General features: G+C 45.4%; 1 protein-coding gene across 3 annotated transcripts in view; it reads right to left on the bottom strand.

Annotated features, from left to right (window-relative positions):
* The window catches only part of LOC138181012 (LIM domain only protein 3), a 68,349-nt gene that overhangs the window by 38,155 nt on the left and 14,739 nt on the right, over positions 1-15,455 (bottom strand). The window lies entirely within an intron of this gene.

The following is a 15,455-nucleotide window of genomic DNA, read 5'->3' on the forward strand; positions in this document are numbered from 1 at the left end:
GACTCGCAGGTAAAAACGTAAGAACTATTTTCATTAAAGTTGCCGGGCTCGCAGCTGAAAAGTCTTTCGCTTTTGTACGCGAATACCGAGTAGCTACGCGCAAAGAGATTAAATCGAGAAAGGCGAGAAACGCGGCCGGAGGAGGGAGCAAGCTCGTTTCATTATTAATTTACTCTTATTAATTCCGCTTGGGAAACTTGAATCGCGTGGCATGTTCGATGTCTACGTAATCGCGAAAATCGATTGATTTCTCGCTACGCTCTCTCCCTCTCCCCCCCCCCCACACACACACACATTCTCACTAGCTGTCTGTGGTTGTCTATTCTACCTACGTAAGATCAGCTACGTATGCGAGTAAAGCTTAACCTCGAGATTGTATCGAGAACATTAATAACTAAGGACGTCAAGATGGATTGCGCGTAAGTACGAGTAGCTTGTTCGATCGCAATTTCCCTCGTCTCGCGGATGCTTCTTAGCGATAATGACGCGCTCGAAATTCCCAGAAATAATTATATAAACCGTAAACCGTTCACCGTTGAACGCGAACAATCGCATGATCGCGACGCAAAGATCGAATAACCGGTATATAACCACAACTCATTACGAATCTGCTCTCACCAATTTGCAACTATATTGCGTCCACGTGGCGTGAGCCTAGGAATTACGCTGTTTCGTGTAGTACAAGCTCTCGGAAGCCTTGGTATTTTCGTTAATCAACAAGACGTACACGCACGCAACCCCTTAAAGGGGTAAAGAAAAAAGGTGGTGAGCGTCATTCTCGCGCGACGAGATAGCCACCACTCTACTCTTCTGCAATTACCATGAAGTGGTGTTTTACAAGTTATCTGTACCGCGCATGTCTTTTAATGTTTTAGTTCGCGTCACATAATCTGCAGCGATACCTGCGAGCTGATTCGGGTGCGGACTAAAGAAAGACAGGACCAAAACTCAACGTTGCACGCGTGCTGTATGTTACCCTAGTGAAGTAAAATGTTCTGCTAAATTTTAATTATTCATTGTGGGCGTCTGATTTAAAAGCTCGGTTCGTAACGTGCGCTTCAAATTACTTTTGTACCAACGCTCATTTCTTCTCTCAGTTCGTATTTATACAGTATTATGCACGTATAATGATTCTCGCGGAAATAATTAAATGTTACTGCAATTTCAAAATTAATTCGCTACAACGAATAATAAAAGTACAAAGAGAAGCGAAATTCTACTTTTCATGCAAGATTGATATGACCGAAACCATGCAATCGCGGGAAACGATAAAAAAATTTTTCCGACGCCGTGGCATTAACGAGAACTGCGTGTACCAAGAACGGAAGCTCATTAAACTCACCGTCAATTGATCATTTTAGTTAGCTTTGTCGATAATTCTTTCATAATATTCGAAACAGAGATTTGTCCATGTATAAGCAACAGTGAATTTCGAATTACATGAAAGATGAAATGAACTACGATATAATATTTTCTCATAGTACTTTAGTTTCCCAGAGAACGAGCAATTCTACGAGAAACTAATTATTTTTTCATTTTAATCGCAAAAGTTTTAGTTTAAAGCGTCGAAGATAATCTTAGAAATAAAAGTTGTCGTTTTGTTTTATGGAATTATCGATAATTTTTGAAAATAAACAAATTTATACTATACAATAGAATTGGTGTAGTTGATGTTAGATAACTCGTTCCTTGCATTTCTAACTTCTAAGTCAAAAATTTGAAAATAGAGCCAACAGAATTCTAAAATAAAAGAGTAGAAATACACTGTTATTAGTTACCAGCAATGTTGGACATCATTCAATAAATCGAATACGTCGAAATGAATTAGACTTTCGGACAACTTGGTTGCGAAGAAAGTAGTTTCAGAAGCAAGTGTCGACTGCGATTTGTCCATCGGAACATAACCATACTAATTTCACGATATTTTCACTGTACAAAATGAAACGTATAAGACAAAATCAACAACTATTTATTTATACGTTATCATCCATCTTCCAATTAAATCAAAAAAAAAAAAGAGGAAAAATAATAGAATTTCATTTGCAAATAAGAAATAGCAAATATACCCTTCAAATGACTTGTTTAAATAAGAAATTTAATTCTTATTTATAACTAAAATATTACATTAATTTATTATTCATTATTTAATAGGTAAATAAAATTTTGCCCGACACTAATTACGAGAAAGCAGAAATTTAATGCAGGTATGTAATTAGCTTTTTTTTTGCAGTTGGACGTGTGAAGGATATATGGAGGTCAACGTTATTTTGTTCAACGCAATCATCAAGCAAAACAAACGATCTTTTTTTACATTATTTTTTTCCAAGATACGAAGGTGTGCTTCCGTTTTTAACTAGAACTATATAACATTTATCATTATTTGATAGTATTTCACAAGGTCGATTCATTAACCTTTCATGGATACTATCGATATCGATTAATGTTTGAGATATCGAGCTTATAGATCTGCTAATTTTTGCAGAGAAACACTGCTACAGTTGCGGAGCATGGCTGGTGGTGGTCTTGCTCGCGTCTGAAGTGCCACGTGTCAAACGTTGCCTCTTGAGAGAGATATCTATTGATATTTATTGTTGTTGTTGGTTTTCACTTAGGAAGGAGAACGGAAAGATGATTACAACAATAAATTATCGACACAACCCCTTCGTATCTGTTTCAAGAAGCAATGTCTAACACGTGGCATATGAGGCGGGAACAAGACCACCAGCCGCGCTCCCTATGTCAGCAGTGTATTTTTCGCAAAAAATTAGTAAATTTGAAAACATTGTGCCTCGATAGCTAATCGAAATCGATGATATATATAAAAGGTTAATGAAGTCACCTTGGGAAGCGCTATCGAATCATGCGATGAAAAATATATAATCGTAACTAGAAAAACAAACTTTACCTTCGTACCTCGGGAAAACATGATGTAAAAGAAAGAAAAAAAGATTAGTATTCGTCGAAAATGTGCCTTCCTTGTACCATGCAATGGTATGATGAAAAATGTTATATCGTGCAAGACAAATTTTTCGTTTCTGCAATACGTCACGAGATAAAGGACTGTCCATTGTTATCGGGGACAATGTATGTATTACCATATGTATTAAACAAGTATTGTATATATATGTTGAAATCATTAAATTTAATATATGCATTTAAGGAGACATTTTATGTATATATTAAAAAAAGTGAGACATTTATTTGTAAAGTAATAAAAACTGATTCCTTCAAAGATAGAATACGGAATGGTGCCCGTTTAGTTGGAGTTTCCATATTTTCATGCCTCGTTCTCCAGCCCTTAATAGCGCATCATAAACCAGAAATCCGAACGGTCATCTTTTAACGTGATTCAACTGACACTGAATTATCATAATAAGAAAAATATCATTTTTTCATATTTTGTATTACATCGCTATATAGACAGCTTTAATTAAATTATTGAGATTCGTGCGGTAATACCAAACATGAATATATTTGTACAACTTGCGTATTAATTCAAGAAACAAGAAACGATTGACTCTACCTGTTCCATCTCACCCGCACTGTCTATTTTTCTCTCTTATCCTTGGAATACGTAAGGTACTCGGAAATCTAAGGTCTTCGAAATCCACTGTGTTCGTTAGGGGTCGAGATCCTTTAGAATCAGCGTTTGCTGAGAGGAGCGAGAAACGGGCATAAAAATTTACTAAACGCCCAGGAATAGTGTACACGAAGAAAATGAAGATATTCGACCAGCGGGGAGCCACCTTAATACGCGCAAGGTATGTTATACAAAAGCCACGCATGTAGCGCGAAACATGTTTCCGGAAGTGCAGTGACCAGAAGGAGGAGTGACGAGAAGGACGAAAGATGCAAATGGCGTAGAATATAAAGGACGCGGCAATGCCATTAGCAAAATTACCGCTTAGCTTGTTATCGATACGCGAGTATGGGAGCAAAGACCAATCGATAAGTGGCCGTTCCGTTCGACGCAATGAAAAATCAAAAAGCTTCGCGCGCAATCCACCCCCTGCTACTTCTCCGTTCGCCGATTCACCGAGGAATGTAATTACAAATGGCATCGATCGACCTGCGATAGGACAACTTTTAATGCTTCATCGAATATTTCAAAGCGTTCCGTGTTCTTCGATCTTGAACCGAATATGTCTAGAAATATAATTGAAGGAACACGTTCGATGCCTGAAATTTCAAATATTTAATTTCGTATCATTTTGATTTTGAATCCGAGATATAAGAGCAACATTTCACACGAATCAACGATTAAAAAAGAACTTTTTACAAAGGCCGGTCCTATCTCATTGTACGCTTTTAACGAGTCGGACGAGTGCAACTGGAACGATTGAAACGCGTGCTAGGAACAGCAAATAAACGGACGATTTTTTTAATTGAAAAAACAAACTGACGCGTGAATCGGAACGTCCGCGGCTCGCGGCCGAGACAAAGATTTACGCGAATAATCGGTGTTTTTCTATACAACGGCGGAACTGGCGGCGGAAGCTCTTTTCAAGCTTCCGCGAACGTCGTGAAGGACTCGGTTTTCCGAGCGCGCTGTAGCCGACTCGTTTCAATGAGCTGTGTCGTAGGAGTAGCGGATGGATAGACGCAGAATGGAGAACTGGCAGGAGAGTGCAGTCACTGATTTAACGCGGGACAATTGAATCCAATTACAACCGCCGCAGCAGCCAGTGGATCTCAATCGTGCCGTAACGCGGCTCGTTTCTTCCATTGCGGCGAACACGCCACGCCGTTCGTTGTATTACCTCGATTATACATTCTTTTCCTCTCTTTCTTCTCTCTTCTTTAATCTCTTTCTCGAGACTGCTGACGCGCATCGCTCTTTCCAACCGTTATCTACCGACGTCGGCGAGATGTCGACGTTTTACACCGGTTTTTGCAATGTTAAAGTTTTAAATGCACGCGCGTTTAGTGCATCGTTACACACCGTTACATCGGTGTCGTAAAGTCACCGAGATGCTTCGCTGTGCTCGCCTTTTTTATTTCCCCCGTTCAGCGAATTTTTCGTTTCTTTTTAACTGTACTTTTCGCGCTCTTTTTTTTCTTTTTATAGACCGACTACGATTCCGCGAAGATGTTTAAATCCGCGCGCTGTGTTCCACGCGAATTTGCTGGTTACTCGTCCCGCGCGGCAACACGCCTCTCGTTAACCTCAACTTTCAACGATGTTAGCAAAAGTTACCCACGAGCAAGTTACGATTAATTTACAAGCCGCCCGAAATCTATTTTCATCGCGTTAACCGTGTTACGCGACTACGGGACAGCTTCGCGCTTCCCTTTCACCCTATCGACCTTTAAAAGACGCTGCAAGCCCGCTGAAATCCGAAGAGTTCAAAATCAGGACGGTCTATTCTCCTCTTCATTGACAGTCGACGATCAAGACCTGACTCGACTTAATTCAACCTGTGTGATAATCGTTCCGCGTATTCGCGTAAGTAGATGCACGCGTACGCTCGGCTAGTCCTGTCCAAGATGCGTCCATCCATCGCCAGACGGAGTACCCGGCGAACGTTTTCACGCTTTAGGAGGCCGAACGATACTTAGGAACGTCGATACGGTTTACTCGAGTCGTAAACGACGAAACGGTCGGCCGTAATCGAAATTGCCACGCAATGCGAACCTCGAATGCAACAGCCGGGGGAGGATAACGCGGTATAACGCTACGCAACGTAATCTGTCTGTCTCAGACTAGATGGCGTGCTCCAGTGGCTGCTCTACCGGCCGCCCCTGGCTGTTCATTAGGGGCCGCATTGTCCGCTAACTAAGTACAGTCACCCCTTCCTACCGAGCCCTCGAACCAACCTACTGATCCCCGAGCCCCTTCGAGTTCCACGAATCCCTTCTCCGCCCCCGCTCCTCGAATCGCCATAGTTCCTCGTTCACGCTGCCACCGACCCTTACGATCGTCTTCCTCTTCCTTTTCTTCCTATTTTCTTACCCCACATTAAACGCTGTTTGTCTCTCGCTTTACGTATTTCTTAAGCGATTCTGCGACATTTTCCAAACCGCTACACCCCTCGAATTCTACGTTTACTACCCTTCACTGTATCTCCACCTCTCTCCCCTGCACCACGCGACTACGAGGACGCGTTGATTCCTCGACGTGACTATGGCTCGCATCCTCGTCTCGACACGATACTCCGTTCGTGCCTGATTCCCACGAGACCTAAACGAGAACTATATATATATATAGATATAGATATATATAGATATATCTCCGCAGTGGTGTGTCACTGGAAGGAGATCGACTTCCTCGGCCAAATTTGAACCTTTTTTTTCGCGTAAAACCGACACGATCGAACACCGTCTGTCCGCTCGTCACGCCAGACACGGATTAATTGGAAAAAGAGATTGAAGTCGAGATTGAAATTGCCACGCGATTAAACGATACGATTGTTCCCATGACTGTGTCCCATTGACCGTGGTTTCGATTCAGAAAAAGCTTTCCGGCCGTGGAGTTTTTACATGGTTGAGTCAGAGGAGGGAATATTTTAGTGAAACGGGACCAAAGAGCAGAAATCTTCGAGTCATGGCGAATTTCACGGAGTATACTCGATGAGCGAATCGAGTTGGCCGCGGTGAGGCAGGAAATCAGCGCGCAGACGCGGTTGCCCGGCACGAGTCGGATCGCTAATCCCTCCGCACGCGAACAAGCGTCAATCAGTATCAAACTACTATGTGCAAGCACACCCTCGGAACGTGACCAATGTACGATCGTTCCTTTGATTTTCCTCGCTTCTATGTAGTCTATCAGTCTAGTTGGAATCCTCGGCTGACGTTATTTTTTACTTTCCTCCGTTTCACCAGTGTACACCGTGGTGCCACTGAAAGATAAATATTGAAAAGCGTTCTGCCCGCGAATAATCGACAAAACAATTATTAACAAACACGCGGTCGTACAAACAACGAAACATCAATAGTGTACGAATAAATATACAAAACGTTCTCGTACTTGCCGCAAATTAATCGAGGCGCCGTTGCGAGCTGACTCGCGAGTAAGAGAGACAGAGAATCAATCAAGAGTTAGGCGAATCTTCGCACGGTTTTGTACAATGCTCCGTAATAATCCCGCTGGTATCCCTTTCTCGTTCTTCCCCTTGGCAACCTCTCACAGTGCCGACGTCCTGGTTCGATTACGTTGGATCGTACGATGTACAGTTCATTGTGTCCAGGATAGAATCCAATCAAGGGGCTGGCAAGCCACTTTCAAGCGACGACGTCACGGCCAATCAAACGTCGCTACTCGCGCATGTAAATACAGGTTCGAACAGCCGCGTGGATTTATAGCCGAGGCGCAATTCTCTCGTTGTGAGCTTGACCTTTCGGCCCGATGTGGTCCGTTGATCGATCAAAGGCGGAAGGATACGAAATCACGGAGGTTCGTCGTGCTTCCGACGCCGATAAAACCTTGTCGCCGGGTATATAGTCGAGAAGCTCTTTCCACGATGCGAGGAGCTCGTTGGAAGGGAAAGGAAGTCGGTTCACGAAATTAGAAAGTATAAGCGTAAACATGGGAAAAAGGAACCGGGGTGAAACGCTAATTCGATCTATCGTCGTCGTCGTCGTCGTCGTCGTCGTCGTCGTCGTCGTTCACCGCTAAATGCGCATTACAATCGCCGAGATATGGAAATTTAGTTACGCCTACCCACCGTCCTGGAAACACTGTGGGTATTACGGTAATACCCTCCTCGACCCGCTTCCTGCCAAGCTATCCTTCTACCAGTGGACAGCTAGCCCCTCTCGCTATCCCTCGACCGAACGACCAACTCGACAGGGCCGTATTATCCAACCCGTATACCTAACTATGTAAATAGAAGTCAGCGGAAATTGGTCTTTCGAGTCGGAACGTGACCTGGTGCTAGCGGCATCTTAACAGAAAAACCAGCGTCGATTTCCATCGACGTATTAGACGCGCGTTCGCGCTGATGCGATCGCATTTAAATAGCCAATCTCTGCTCTCTCTCTTTTTTTTTTTTTTTTTGAATCGATCGAGATCGAGGTACGAGTCTAGAGAGAGAGTGGAAGAGAGAGATGGAGAAATCCTTCTAGAAAATGATGGAGTAAATCATCGATGGAACGCTATTGCGAGTAACGAGACAAATTTTGCTTCCACCAGATCGATCGTACGCGAACACGTGTTAGACGAGCCGTCAACGCGATGCTCGATACCGAGCATAGGCACGCCACGCCGGAGGGATTTCAGCGGGCAAAAAGTGCGTTCATTAGCCGAGCTTATCATTTCGAAACCGGTACGGCTGGGTTGCAGTTTAATCGCTTATCTCGCGTCTGCATAAAACATGTTTCGCGTATGTACATAACGCGACAGGATCCACTATTTAACGCACCCGCATACACACTCGCACAGACGTGTTTCTACCTCCTGAAAACCGGTGACTTGTACGTCGGTGATGTGATCGCCATCGCCTCGTCGTCTTATAAATATTCCGCTTGGAAGATAGCCTAATTCACGATCGCGTGGTCCACTTTGCGCGAGACTAGCGATAATCTACGCGTTCCAATTTCTGTAAAACCCGTCTTCTCCTTCTCTCGTCGTAGCTCGATATCGTCTCCTTGAACCGGCCGGCAGAAAATGAACAAGCGTGTTTCGCGTGTTATCGGAAGGGGACTGGAATGAACGCGAAACGCTTTAGGCGACACGGATTCGAAACGGGGAAATCCGCGGACAAAATTGATCTGTCCAACCTCCGGCGAACGACAGGACGCATTATCTCGTGATGGGCGAGAATAATAGACGTGGCTGCAACGGGGAAACGCGAACAAGAATCGTGCATGAAATGCGATATAGAAACGTTGGAAGTCGTCGCCGATAGTTTACGACGAAGGTCATAGGAAACGTTAGGCGTTCGTTCGAGTATTTCAATGGACTCGTCGCTTCGCGCGAAGTGCGTGCCCTCGTTTCGTTCGATCGGCAGACAAACACCGAATCGGAAAACCAAAATATCCTCGAAACGGGTGCCCGTTTTAGAACGACTTTTAGCAGTGACCGATCGGCATACATGTACACATATATACAAATATATATAAATATATGTGTATATATATATGCACATAAGTATGTGTGTATGTGTGTGTTTGTGTGTGTGTGTGTGTGTAGGTAGAAGCGCGCAACCGGAGAAGAGCGACCTTCTCGCAATCTCCTCTCGATCCAATATCCGAGTTTTTTGACAGCAATTTCGGTCACGTCCGATAATATATCTGGATCATTAATATAAAGCTCGGACCACACACCGCGCGTCCCTCGCGGGGAAATTGCTTTTCAATCCCCTATACCGCCCTCCCTCTTCCCCACATGATAGGGAGCTCTCCTTGCCACCCCACCATCGCCGCCGCTACCATCCGTCTTTGGCTCTGCTTCAGTCCCTGCTTCCCTGCTCCTTTGCTCCCTCTTCTACCTTTGCCTTTGCCTATCCTCTGTCTCAACATCCAACCTTCAACCCAGACACTCAGGGACCACCCTTTCTTGCGCCTCTTTCGATTTCGATCTCTATTGCCGTTGTTTTATTTCACGAACAGATCGCTGTCGTAAATTTTAACGATTTCCAAGGAACGATCGGGAAGGGAGAGGGGGTGAGGCGGGAGGGGTGCACGGTCTGAAATTCCTAGGAATCCACAAATTAGTCACGTTAGATGACTTAATCGGAGTTAAGATCACCGATGGCGACTTTATCGAGCGACTTGGTCGAGCAAATTCCTCCGCGAGAAAATCGGCGCGCGTTAATTGTCGCGCAAGAAAGTACCAAATATAGGCTACGGTAGAAGTGCACGAACCTGGCTACGTTTCCGTATGTAGCCGTTTCCAGGGAGCGACGGTCTCTGCGCGAAAAAGTAGAAACACGAACACAGGATACGAAGCGACCGAGCTATTCGAAAAGCGGCACAGGGTAAATGGTGGCGCGCGTGTACATATGCGCCGATACAGAGAGCGACGGAGAAGCGTGCACGGAGCACCCTCCATAAAGAAGATCCCCTCGATCAGATAAAAAATGTATTATAGCCGCCATGATACAGGTCTCGATACTTCGACGAGACTTCCCCGGGAACGGACAGCGTATCCTCCCGCAGGATTCAACCCCTCCCCGCAACCAACTCTTCCGTACCCCTCCAACCCCTCCGTTCCCCACTCGGTCGGTGTGTTTCTCTCTTTCAGCCGCGTGCGACAGCTTCTCTCCCCCTCACTTGGAAATTGCTATCGGACGATTCAACCTCGAATGCAGATCGCTGCACTCTCTCGAGTCTCGAGGATGACATTCGACGAAATTAGATTCCGAGGAAAGGAAAAGGAAACACGCATGTCGCTGTCCTCCTCGCTATCCCCTTCCGCCCCCTATTTCTGCTTCGGATTCAGCTCCTACTTCTCATTCAGAATCCCTTCCTCCGGCGGGACGACGAAAAATCCACTCCTTGCCGTTACTAGCCAATCTATCCGATGGGATACGATCGTGCCTCCCGTTCGAAACACGAAAATCGTTCAAAACCTCTAAACAATCGCGCGCCACGCCACTCTGTGATCTTCTTGCGTAATCGTATTTTATCCGAGAATGGCGGGGAGGTAATCGAAGGAGCCCGTGATTAAATCACGTATCGGCAGATCGGTTTTTTCTCGACGAAAACGAGAATCGATCGCAGCAACGTCAAACGATACACGGAAATCGATTATTACGCGGGCAACTGGCTCGTGCGAGGCGTGGAACAGGAAGAGGATTTCTACGGTAGTAGACACACTGGCATACGGAAATGTCGAAACGACGAGGCAGTACGGGCCACCGCGCGGTAAAAACAATCCTCTCCGCGCCACGACATCAATAACATTAGTCTAAGTAATGTAATTGGCCGGCTTCCCCGCACAGCGGCGAGCACGGGGCTGCTTGCACTGTCGTGCAATCCGCCCCTGTATTGCGACGTCGCTCGCGTCCGGTGTCGTCAAATCCAATTTACGCTATCGAGGTCGAAAAAAAAGCGAAATAAAAGAGCGGATAAAATTGAATCTTAGGATCGACCTAATGGAATCACAGTGTCGCGCGTTTCTTTATGTTAATTGGGAACCGAAATTGATCCGTGTGTCGGCGAATTTTCGAATATAACGTGGAACGATATGGCGTTGGAAAGTGTCTACATTAAATAGATTACATCGATCCACGACGTTTTTACGAGTATACTATATCCTCGGGCGAGATGAGACTCTTTTTACACGGTCTCGCCTTGAACACCGCGTCACGGCGCGCACCTGCGCGAAGAGGGATAGCGTTGCGATCACGAACGCGCGGCTCGACAAACTCCGGCCACGATAAAAGTTTAAGGAGGCTAGCGGGCTCTGTGACGTTCGTTCTCGTCGCTAGCGAATGAATTGTAACGACGAAGGTACGAATTACCGGGAGTTTCGAGAACGAAATTGGACACCATAAGCGAGTACACATGCATGTAGAAAAATCGCATTGTCTCTAATTTCATTTGTGTATGAAATGCTACAAGACACGAGGTATACGCAGAGTGTGGAAAAACTGAGAAGATGGCGAGGCGAAGCTGCATGGACAATGGAGGAATATTGAGATGGAAAATAGAGCGAGGAGGGAAAAGAAGAGAGGAAACGGTGGCGTGCGAGACGGGGATTGGTAACACCGGCTGGCAAAAGGGAACACGACGGAAAAGAAAGGGAGATCACGGGGGAAAACGTTTAATTCATTACAGACATTAAAAAAGTAAATTGCCCGGTGTCTAGGAGGGAGAGAGAGAGAAAAAAAAAAGGAAAAGGCAAGATGATCACGGCGGATGGCGGACATTCGGTCACGAAAATATTTAATTAAATTCACGACCGCAAGATACGCCTGTTTCGTTTGCGCTCGCTCAAGCGTACGCCCGAAAACCGAAAGTAATTATCTCGGTCTTTCCGTACGACCGGCCACGTCTCTTTTTCCTGAAAAGAACGGGAATCGCCACGTCGATGGATCGCTCTACCGATATCGCAAAAAGAAAAAAGAAAAAGAAACGGGAAGAGGGCGGGTGAAAAAGAAGCAAGTGGCACCGCGGCTTGGCCCGCACCAAACCTCCACGCTCGAATCTTTCGTTAATACTTTTTCCATCTGCCTTCGTCGCCGTGGTCGCGGTCAGCTTGCGCGCGCTAGAGAAGACAGAACGTTTCGAACGAATTAGGCGCATGACTTGCGACTTTCATCTTTCGCCAGCGCCAGAGCACCGCGGCGCAGTTCGCTTAGCCGTCTCTAAACCAACGGAATCACGCGTTTCCGCGTCGATCCGCAACAATATCCCCGCTGAAAGATCGATCACTCGCGATGAGGCAATGGTAGGTAGCCTGCGATTCGACGCGATCACCGGTCGACCAAGCCCCGCCAACGAATTAATTATCGTCGCGCGCGGAACAGTTCTCTATTTACGTTATTTGCCACGTATATACGACGCGTCATGCCTACCTCCGGCAAATACACGGCTCAGTGTACAGTATGTTATTACGAACGAGCCTTGTAATCGACCCCTTATATCATCCCCTTCGCGCAACGCAATCTCATTACCGGAGATGCACTTTCTGTATTAATACCATAAGGAATTAACTTTCCGGATGTTGTGGGATCGAGATGTCTAGTGAAACCAAAGGGTACGATTATATACCGATCTAATACGTATTATGGGAATGAGAGGAGCCGTGTGAACGATGGTGACCGAGAAACGCATGCATGCGTGTGCGAAAGCATGCCACGTGGATATTATGGCCACGCACGACTATACAAAATGTGTATCGGGCGTGTGAATTCGATAAGAATGCGAAATTATTAAGAAGCGGGAAAGTTTTTCATAGAAAGGTTAAGGGTGAGAAGTCGGAGTTTGAGAGAATCGAGTGAAGATCATCGTACAATGAAATTATTATATCGTCTCTACCTCGTTTTTCTAAATCTAGATTTTATTTAATATTCGGTAAAAAAAAATCTACCTATTTTTTCTTTATACGGAATACAAATCAAAGCCAATATTTCTATAATATAGCCGTCCTATTATATTTAGGAATAAATCTGTTTTCACCGACTTATCGCATAGATCCATTATATCCCGACTCGAAATCAACATCTTTATATCCTTTTCGACAATTTCGAGCCTCGATTTCAAACCGATCGAACAATAGCACTCTCGCCACTGGGGAAACCGTTTCGAGTGTACCGCGGTATAATCGCTAATTTTCTCTGCAGCTACGAATAATTCGAGCGTCACGCCGCGTGTCGGTGAATTTAATGGATTCCATCGATTTGTTAGCGCGGCACGTTGCAACGACGAATAGATTCGACCGATCGGCCCTCGTGTCACATAAGCGAAAGAGAGAGAGAGAGAGAGAGAGACGATTACACAGAGAGAAAAAGAGAGATCGTCCACGCGCGCGTAGTAACTCGTCGTGGCAAACGTTTGTCATCGGTATTCGCTTGTTCGATACGAAAAATACGTTGGAAGCAACTCGGGAGGCTGTACCAAAATGTATTTTTCCATAGAGCAATCAGGACGGACGCAGAGAACGACGGTGGAAGAAAAACAACCGCGACGATCGCGCAATTTAGAGTAAACTTAATTGGGAAACGTCGTTCGATTGGACAGGGAACAAATCAGACCGCTAATCGAACTCGATGCGACGAATATTAAGGATTTCAAAATCGAGCCTCAGCCTTTTCAGATAATTCCATCAATTTTATCCGAAAGCATAACGTTGATCGATCAAATTATAACTACGTAGTAAAATCAGTTGTACACGTATATAAGTTGCGACTAATCGAAATGAATAAATCGCGACGATCAACTGGCAGAGGAAAAAATGTGCCCGTGTTCGATATCAAAGCTGATATCAAACGGATATTCGGTGGATCAAGACCGGTGTATCCGATAAGCCGAAGTCCCCGAAGATGGCATCGAACCCTACGATTGGTATATCGGCTGCAGCATCGCATGTTGCCTCCTTCCCTATGGTATGAGAATGCAACGCGGGATCACCGGCTGACAGGTTCCTAATGGAACCCATAAACAGCGTGCGAAGCATGTTATGTTTTCCAAATGAAATCCCGAAAATTGGTTTTGAGAGTCGACGCCGTGCTCGCTGTGTTACCTGCTCGCGCGCTCGGTCTTTCGCTCGCTAGGCTGATACGTTGTACACAAGCTCGTCGCACTCGCTCACTCACGCGCACCTCCTGGCAATCCACAGCCTGATGCGGTCTGGGCCATGAAACGCGTGTAACGCGTCCCGTGTATCGGCCACGGCTGAACGTAATAAATAGTTTATCGCGAATCGACAGCACCATTACTAATGTCTTTTATCAAACGGCCGATTCCATATTTCCGATTACCGGGGAAATTACTTGACCAGTGGTCGCGAGCACGCGGAATCATTAAACACCGCCCAGCTCTTCGAAAATCAACCAGTTTAAATACAGGTCGGAGGCTATTCATGACAATAAAAGCCCGCTGATTTCGCGTAAGATTAATTAAACGTTCTCGCGTATATAGCTACCGGTGGTAATAGTGTTTCCCTGATCGTTCGCTCGCGTTTCAACGCTCAAAGTAGAAACTAGCAACCGCACCAGCGAGTCTCTCGCTCCGTCTTTTATACTCTCTATTCTCTCTCTCCCTCTCTCTCTTCCCCTTCCTCTTCGTTTCACGCGCGCTCTTCCGCTCTCTAGTCCCTCTCTGTTATGTTCGCGGCGAAATTTCGGAAAAGGGTCGCTCGGTCGCTGGTGTAATTACTCGGTTTTCTTCTAATTAGCGAGGTGAATGCGCGCCGCTTAGACAGAGACGCGCGACCGTTTGCAAGGACGCTCGGCGCGACGCTAATTCCAGGATAATTGGCCGCCGGTTCCCGCGAAATTTATGACCGGGTAATTGGTAAAAACGGTGTTTTCCAGCGTTGCGTCGGCGCACCATACGTGAGCCAACGAGGGGAACGATGAAAGACAGTTACCAGAGCAGGATGGAATATGGGCAATCGGTAAATGCGACTTAACGTCGTTAGAAATCAACTCTGCGTATGTTAACTGTGCTTGCACGTGTGCGTACGTATGTGTGCACTGTTGCGCGCAGAAACATTAATTTATCGTCACGAGCCAAATGGGGATAGCCAATCAATAATTATAATAACAAGGGAGCGGCTACGCGGAAAACACCAATTGGCCGTTTAATATTTGTTTAGAAATCGACGTTCGATCGATTCACCTGCGACAAGAATTAGCGTTCGTTAACGCTTTGTCGACAGAGAAAAAGGGAAAGAGGAAAAGGTAGGGGGAACCGTGTTACAGAGGGACAGGGGAGAAGCGTCTCGCTAGGGATTTAATTCGTTTCAGCTGTTGGAAACGATTTCGTTTAAAAACGGTTTGGAGTGGTGATTTTTCAACGTGGACGAAATTTCGCGAAACGTCAACGTGAAGCATCATCGTGCAACG

Source organism: Bombus flavifrons, chromosome 6 (genome assembly GCF_040668555.2).
Source record: "Bombus flavifrons isolate JBK064 chromosome 6, iyBomFlav1_principal, whole genome shotgun sequence".
Taxonomy (NCBI): Eukaryota; Metazoa; Arthropoda; class Insecta; order Hymenoptera; family Apidae; genus Bombus; species Bombus flavifrons.